This window comes from Rattus norvegicus, chromosome 2 (genome assembly GCF_036323735.1).
Source record: "Rattus norvegicus strain BN/NHsdMcwi chromosome 2, GRCr8, whole genome shotgun sequence".
NCBI classification, from domain to species: Eukaryota; Metazoa; Chordata; class Mammalia; order Rodentia; family Muridae; genus Rattus; species Rattus norvegicus.
In genome coordinates, this window is record NC_086020.1 from 149,343,924 (window position 1) to 149,353,429 (window position 9,506).

Genomic DNA, 9,506 nt, shown 5'->3' on the forward strand with positions numbered 1-9,506 from the left:
GGATGACTTGAACCATTGAACTGAGAATGAAGTCACCATTGGAGGAGTTAGAGAAAGGATTGAAGGAGCCGAAGGGCCTTGCAACCCCATAAGAACAATATCAACCAACCAGAGCTCCCAGGGACTAAACCACTACCCAAAGTGTACACATGGACAGACTCATGGCTCCAGCTGCATATGTAGCAGAGATTGGTCTTGTTGGGCATCAATGGGAGGAGAAGCCCTTGGCTGGACACCCCATTGTAGGGGAATGTCAGGGCAGGGCCGAGGTTTTGGAGGAGGAGCACCCTTATAGAAGAAGGTGGGATAGGGGGCTTATGGATGGAAAACAAGGAAAGGGAATAACATTTGAAATGTAAATAAATATAACCAATAAAAAAGAGAAAGAAGAACAACAACAACAACAAAAAAAGGATGACGACATCGAAGTTGAGCAAGGAGGTGATAGAAACTTTGGTAATATATTAACCAGATTCCATAAAAACAATACTGATTGGCCTGCAGCAGCTCTCTGCTCCCAGAACCCGTGAGAGAGAGACCCAACCGCCTGGTCAGGTGGGCACTCCTGAGGCTGCAGAGCGGAAGAGACCACCAACACTGCCCACCCCTGGTCACATCCCTGGCCCAAGAGGAACCTGTATAAGGCCTCTGGGCTCCCGTGGGCTCTCCCCTGCCTGAGACACCTCCGGAACCTGAAGGAAACAGACCGGATAAACCCTTCTCTGCACCCAAATCCCGTGGGAGGGAGAGCTAAACCTTCAGAGAGGCAGACAAGCCTGGGAAACCAGAAGAGACTGCTCTCTGCACACACATCTCGGACGCCAGAGGAAAACGCCAAAGGCCATCAGGAATCCTGGTGCACTGAAGCTCCCGGAAGGGGAGGCGCATATCTTCCTGGTTGCAGCCGCTGCAGAGAGCCCGTGGGCAGCACCCCACGAGCGAACTTGAGCCTCAGAACCACAGGTAAGACCAACTTTTCTGCTGCAAGAAAGCTGCCTGGTGAACTCAAGACACAGGCACACAGGAACAGCTGAAGACCTGTAGAGAGGAAAAACTACATGCCCGAAAGCAGAACACTCTGTCCCCATAACTGACTGAAAGAGAGGAAAACAGGTCTACAGCACTCCTGACACACAGGCTTATAGGACAGTCTAGCCACTGTCAGAAATAGCAGAACAAAGTAACACTAGAGATAATCTGATGGCGAGAGGCAAGCGCAGGAACCCAAGCAACAGAAACCAAGACTACATGGCATCATCAGAGCCCAATTCTCCCACCAAAACAAACATGGAATATCCAAACACACAAGAAAAGCAAGATCTAGTTTCAAAATCATATTTGATCATGATGCTGGAGGAATTCAAGAAAGACGTGAAGAATTCCCTTAGGAAAACATTAATAAACAAGTAGAGCCTACAGAGAGGAATCGCAAAAATCCCTGAAAGAATCGCAAAAATCCCTGAAAGAATTCCAGGAAAACACAATCAAACAGTTGAAGGAATTAAAAATGGAAATACAAGCAATCAAGAAAGAACACATGGAAACAACCCTGGATATAGAAAACCAAAAGAAGAGACAAGGAGCTGTAGATACAAGCTTCACCAACAGAATACAAGAGATGGAAGAGAGAATCTCGGGAGCAGAAGATTCCATAGAAATCATTGACTCAACTGTCAGAGATAATGTAAAGTGGAAAAAGCTACTGATCCAAAACATACAGGAAATCCAGGACTCAATGAGAAGATCAAACCTAAGGATAATAGGTATAGAAGAGAGTGAAGACTCCCAGCTCAAAGGACCAGTAAATATCTTCAACAAAATCATAGAAGAAAACTTCCCTAACCTAAAAAAAGAGATACCCATAGGCATACAAGAAGCCTACAGAACTCCAAATAGATTGGACCAGAAAAGAAACACCTCCCGTCACATAATAGTCAAAACACCAAACGCACAAAATAAAGAAAGAATATTAAAAGCAGTAAGGGAAAAAGTTCAAGTAACATATAAAGGCAGACCTATCAGAATCACACCAGACTTTTCGCCAGAAACTATGAAGGCCAGAAGATCCTGGACTGATGTCATACAGACCCTAAGAGAACACAAATACCAGCCCAGGTTACTGTATCCTGCAAAACTCTCAATTAACATAGATGGAGAAACCAAGATATTCCATGACAAAACCAAATTTACACAATATCTTTCTACAAATCCAGCACTACAAAGGATAATAAATGGTAAAGCCCAACATAAGGAGGCAAGCTATACCCTAGAAGAAGCAAGAAACTAATCGTCTTGGCAACAAAACAAAGAGAATGAAAGCACACAAACATAACCTCACATCCAAATATGAATATAACGGGAAGCAATAATCACTATTCCTTAATATCTCTCAACATCAATGGCCTCAACTCCCCAATAAAAAGACATAGATTAACAAACTGGATATGGAAAGAGGACCCTGCATACTGCTGCCTACAGGAAACACACCTCAGAGACAAAGACAGACACTACCTCAGAGTGAAAGGCTGGAAAACAACTTTCCAAGCAAATGGTCAGAAGAAGCAAGCGGGAGTAGCCATTCTAATATCAAATAAAATCAATTTTCAACTAAAAGTCATCAAAAAAGATAAGGAAGGACACTTCATATTCATCAAAGGAAAAATCCACCAAGATGAACTCTCAATCCTAAATATCTATGCCCCAAATACAGGGGCACCTATGTACGTAAAAGAAACCTTACTAAAGCTCAAAACACACATTGCACCTCACACAATAATACTGGGAGATTTCAACACCCCTCTCTCATCAATGGACAGATCATGGAAACAGAAATTAAACAGTGATGTCGACAGACTAAGAGAAGTCATGAGCCAAATGGACTTAACGGATTTTTATAGAACATTCTATCCTAAAGCAAAAGGATATACCTTCTTCTCAGCTCCTCATGGTACTTTCTCCAAAATTGACCATATAATTGGTCAAAAAACGGGCCTCAACAGGTACAGAAAGATAGAAATAATCCCATGCGTGTTATCGGACCACCACGGCCTAAAACTGGTCTTCAATAACAATAAGGGAAGAATGCCCACATACACGTGGAAATTGAACAATGCTCTACTCAATGATAACCTGGTCAAGGAAGAAATAAAGAAAGAAATTAAAAACTTTTTAGAATTTAATGAAAATGAAGGTACAACATACCCAAACTTATGGGACACAATGAAAGCTGTGCTAAGAGGAAAACTCATAGCGCTGAGTGCCTGCAGAAAGAAACAGGAAAGAGCATATGTCAGCAGCTTGACAGCACACCTAAAAGCTCTAGAACAAAAAGAAGCAAATACACCCAGGAGGAGTAGAACGCAAGAAATAATCAAACTCAGAGCTGAAATCAACCAAGTAGAAACAAAAAGGACCATAGAAAGAATCAACAGAACCAAAAGTTGGTTCTTTGAGAAACCAACAAGATAGATAAACCCTTAGCCAGACTAACGAGAGGACACAGAGAGTGCGTCCAAATTAACAAAATCAGAAATGAAAAGGGAGACATAACTACAGATTCAGAGGAAATTCAAAAAATCGTCAGATCTTACTATAAAAGCCTATATTCAACAAAACTTGAAAATCTGCAGGAAATGGACAATTTCCTAGACAGATACCAGGTATAGAAGTTAAATCAGGAACAGATAAACCAGTTAAACAACCCCATAACTCCTAAGGAAATAGAAGCAGTCATTAAAGTTCGCCCAACCAAAAAGAGCCCAGGTCCAGACGGGTTTAGTGCAGAATTCTATCAAACCTTCATAGAAGACCTCATACCAATATTAACCAAAATATTCCACAAAATTGAAACAGATGGATCACTACCGAATACCTTCTACGAAGCCACAATTACTCTTATACCTAAACCACACAAAGACACAACAAAGAAAGAGAACTTCAGAACAATTTCCCTTATGAATATCGACGAAAAAATTCTCAATAAAATTCTGGCAAACCGAATTCAAGAGCACATCAAAACAATCATCCACCATGATCAAGTAGGCTTCATCCCAGGCATGCAGGGATGGTTTAATATACGGAAAACCATCAATGTGATCCATTATATAAACAAACTGAAAGAACAGAACCACATGATCATTTCATTAGATGCTGAGAAAGCATTTGACAAAATTCAACACCCCTTCATGATAAAAGTCCTGGAAAGAATAGGAATTCAAGGCCCATACCTAAACATAGTAAAAGCCATATATAGCAAACCAGTTGCTAACATTAAACTAAATGGAGAGAAACTTGAAGCAATCCCACTAAAATCAGGGACTAGACAAGGCTGCCCACTCTCTCCCTATTTATTCAATATAGTTCTTGAAGTTCTAGCCAGAGCAATCAGACAACAAAAGGAGTTCAAGGGGATACAGATCGGAAAAGAAGAGGTCAAAATATCACTATTTGCAGATGATATGATAGTATATTTAAGTGATCCCCAAAGTTCTACCAGAGAACTACTAAAGCTGATAAACAACTTCAGCAAAGTGGCTGGGTATAAAATTAACTCAAATAAATTAGTTGCCTTCCTCTATACGAAAGAGAAACAAGCCGAGAAAGAAATTAGGGAAACGACACCCTTCATAATAGACCTAAATAATATAAAGTACCTCGGTGTGACTTTAACCAAGCAAGTAGAAGATCTGTACAATAAGAACTTCAAGACACTGAGGAAAGAAATTGAAGAAGACCTCAGAAGATGGAAAGATCTCTCATGCTCATGGATTGGCAGGATTAATATAGTAAAAATGGCCATTTTACCAAAAGCAATCTACAGATTCAATGCAATCCCCATCAAAATACCAATCCAATTCTTCAAAGAGTTAGACAGAACAATTTGCAAATTCATCTGGAATAACAAAAAACCCAGGATAGCTAAAGCTATCCTCAACAATAAAAGGACTTCAGGGGGAATCACTATCCCTGAACTCAAGCAGTATTACAGAGCAATAGTGATAAAAACTGCATGGTATTGGTACAGAGACAGACAGATAGACCAATGGAATAGAATTGAAGACCCAGAAATGAACCCACACACCTATGGTCACTTGATTTTTGACAAAGTAGCCCAAACCATCCAAAGGAAAAAAGATAGCATTTTCAGCAAATGGTGCTGGTTCAACTGGAGGGCAACATGTAGAAGAATGCAGATTGATCCATGCTTATCACCCTGTACAAAGCTTAAGTCTAAGTGGATCAAGGACCTCCACATCAAAGCAGACACACTCAAACTAATAGAAGAAAAACTAGGGAAGCATCTGGAACACATGGGCACTGGAAAAAATTTCCTGAACAAAACACCAATGGCTTACGCTCTAAGATCAAGAATCGACAAATGGGATCTCATAAAACTGCAAAGCTTCTGTAAGGCAAAGGACACGGTGGTTAGGACAAAACAGCAACCAACAGATTGGGAAAAGATCTTTACCAATCCTACAACAGATAGAGGCCTTATATCCAAAATATACAAAGAACTCAAGAAGTTAGACCGCAGGGAGACAAATAACCCTATTAAAAAATGGGGTTCAGAGCTAAACAAAAAATTCACAGCTGAGGAATGCGGAATGGCTGAGAAACACCTAAAGAAATGTTCAACATCTTTAGTCATAAGGGAAATGTAAATCAAAACAACCCTGAGATTTCACCTCACACCAGTGAGAATGGCTAAGATCAAAAACTCAGGTGACAGCAAATGCTGGGGAGGATGTAGAGAAAGAGGAACACTCCTCCATTGTTGGTGGGATTGCAGACTGGTACAACCATTCTGGAAATCAGTCCAGAGCTTCCTCAGAAAATTGGATATTGAACTGCCTGAGGATCCAGCTATACCTCTCGTGGGCATATACCCACAAGATGCCCCAACATATAAAAGAGACACGTGCTCCACTATGTTCATCGCAGCCTTATTTATAATAGCCAGAAACTGGAAAGAAACCAGATGCCCTTCAACAGAGGAATGGATACAGAAAATGTGGTACATCTACACAATGGAATATTACTCAGCTATCAAAAACAACGACTTTATTAAATTTGTAGGCAAATGGTTGGAACTGGAAAATATCATCCTGAGTGAGCTAACCCAATCACAGAAAGACATACATGGTATGCACTCATTGATAAGTGGCTATTAGCCCAAATGCTTGAATTACCCTAGATCCCTAGAACAAGCGAAACTCAAGACGGATGATCAAAATGTGAATGCTTCACTCCTTCTTTAAATGAGGAAAAAGAATACCCTTGGCAGGGAAGGGAGAGGCAAAGATTAAAACAGAGACTGAAGGAACACCCATTCAGAGCCTGCCCCACATGTGGCCCATACATATACAGCCACCCAATTAAACAAGATGGATGAAGCAAAGAAGTGCAGACCGACATTAGCCAGATGTAGATCGCTCCTGAGAGACACAGCCAGAATACAGCAAATACAGAGGCAAATGCCAGCAGCAAACCACTGAACTGAGAATAGTTCCCCTGTTGAAGTAATCAGAGAAAGAACTGGAAGAGCTTGAAGGGGCTCGAGACCCCATATGTACAACAATGTCAAGCAACCAGAGCTTCCAGGGTATAAGCCACTACCTAGAGACTATACATGGACTGACCCTGGACTCTGACCCCATAGGTAGCAATGAATATCCTAGTAAGAGCACCAGTGGAAGGGGAAGCCCTGGGTCCTGCTAAGACTGAACCCCCAGTGTACTAGACTATGGGGGGAGGGCGTCAATGGGGGGAGGGTTGGGAGGGGAACACCCATAAGGAAGGGGAGGGGGGATGGTGATGTTTGCCCGGAAACCGGGAAAGGGAATAACACTCGAAATGTATATAAGAAATACTCAAGTTAATAGAAAAAAAAAAACAATACTGATTGAGTATATATATATAAATATATATGTATATATATATATTTCATTAGAGTGACTTATAAGCTATGGTCCATCTAAGTCCAGCAATGGTTATCTCCTAAGAAAAATGCCAAGTAGCTGTTCAGCTTTTAAGGATGATCATCTGTAGAGTATCAATCAGGTGCGAGAATCCTAGAGCATTCTTAGAAAGCTTATGATCTTTAGTCTATGTTGGCATCCTGAAGAAGCTAGTTCTAATACCAGTGAAAAATGCTTCAGCCACAGGACACAACAATTTACCAATGTTAGAACACAGGCAAATATCTAAGGTTCCCTTCTATGTCTTATTGTGTGGGCAACCATAAGTAGTTATGGCCCAGATGTAAGATGGGTTTTGTACACTGTGTAATTATGATTTTCATAAGGAACTTAAAATTCTGTACCTCCAGCTTTGGAAAAGGTCAGAGGAAAGGGTGAAAGTTTGAGGATGATGTTGGCCAATTTTCACAATCCTGCCAGCATCCCTTTTCTATGGAAGCTCTTCTGAAAAACTCATTCACCAAGTCCATCTGAAAGACTTTATGACATTATCCCTTGCTATGGATGACTCTAAACTATTGTCACTTGGAAGGGAATGAGAACCTAGCAATATGCCACATTCCTCAACCCCACAGTTGACCCTTCTGCCAACTATGCTGAAGTCCTTGAGGATATAACTGACTTTCTACCACAGGATAATTGAAGTTGTGTCCCCTGCCTCAAAGATCCTTCTCTATATCCCTTTATCTCTTAGTCATTCTCCCAGTTTTACTGATTAATTGATTTACATGTTTGAGACTGGGTCTTTCTATATATTTTATAGTTGAGTTCAAACTCGCTAAATCTCTCCCTGAGATAACATGCATGCACATATGCTTGGCTTATTCTTCAGTTTTAATGTAAAAACTTTTCTCAGATGAAAATGATATCTTTCTGTTTTATGGGTTCACAGAAACCCAAATTTTATTCATTGGAATACTGATTTACAGAATAACTATATGTCTTTATATGATTTGCATGAGTCTATCTCCCACACTTTTCTTGACATTTGCAGACTTTGAAGAGCCCAGGCAATAGGAGCTGATAAAAAGTTATATGAATATATTCATAAAATAAATTGGCCTTCCTGTTCTGTTATGCCTGAATCAAAATATTCAAGAAACACACACACACACACACTCACACACACACACACACACACACACACACACACACACAATTTTGATGGCTATGGCCCTCTGATTATCTGATAACAATATCTGACGTACATTCTCTATTTAATGAATACTTACCAAATGGATGAAAGACCGAATATTGCCACCTGGATATTTTGACTGGAAAGTGATATATTCAGAAGATAAACGTATGCACAGAGGCAGTGGATATCAACTCTATCCTGGTTAGAGTGAGATTTGTTTTCATAAGAAGGAAATGCAAATGCAACCATGCCTACCCCTGTAGTTCTGAAGAATTATGAGCCAGTGGTTAGAGAAAGAAATAACAAGGCACACAGAAGAGAATGAACAATAGCAATCAGATATTGCCTCAAAATTCTGTTTTTAGATGTTAAAAATGGGTTCATCCAGTGTCTATTGCCACCTAAGACATTTCCTTTGTCTTGTTGAGTATTTGAAATAGTGCCTGGCTATGAATAACAGTAGCAACAGACACTACTAGTATGTAAGTCCAGTTCCAAGGGAACCAATGCCCTCTGGGCTCTGCAGTTACCCACAAATATAGCACATTTAAACTCAAGTGGCCACACAAATAAAATATTGCAAAGTGCCTTAATTATGAGTGTCATACATTCATATACAGTTCTGTCATTTACCAAACATTTGTCCCATTTTTCTTATGTCCCCTGCAAACAGTGCTACTCTGAAGGCCCCAGGAATTTCATTAAATCTGGTAACACTGTATTCCATCCAGCCCTGTCCTGAATGCATAGCATTGTAGCATTGCAGCAAAGTGGAAGAACCTTCCTTGAAGTTAAGAAAGCCATCGCTTTTCTAGCCCTGGCTGTCTGAGTCTGACTTCAGACAGCATTGGATTGATCACTGCCACCAGATGACCATATTTCTTTACAGACACGTACAGAGGTGATTACACAGCTTTTGAAAACTTTAAAAATCAATGCTCAACTGAGACTATGGACACTGAAACTGTTCTTTCTTCTCAGGTTATTGATTTCAAAATAAAATGCTAAGTTTAGACCAAAGTCATATTAAATGATCCTCAGTTACCTCTCCTCTACCAGAACAAGCGTTTCTCTTTTTCAGTTTCTTTAACATGGTTTTCAAATATCAGACAACCTATAGTTACTTGACTAAATCCTTCTGTCCTTTGCTTTTTAAAGAAACAAACCCAATTTAATTGACAGTGCACACAAAGCTCTGTTGGAGCAGGGCTTTCACACGTATGACCAGAGCTCAAAACTGACTTGACAAAGATGTGACATTTGTTAGAAGATTCATGTTCTGTGAGAATATTCACGTTGAGTATTTGAGGATGTGGGAAAAGGGTAAAGGCAACTTCTTTGAGTCCCCAGTGAAATGACACAGAGTAAGGAGTGGGAATGTTTGGGTA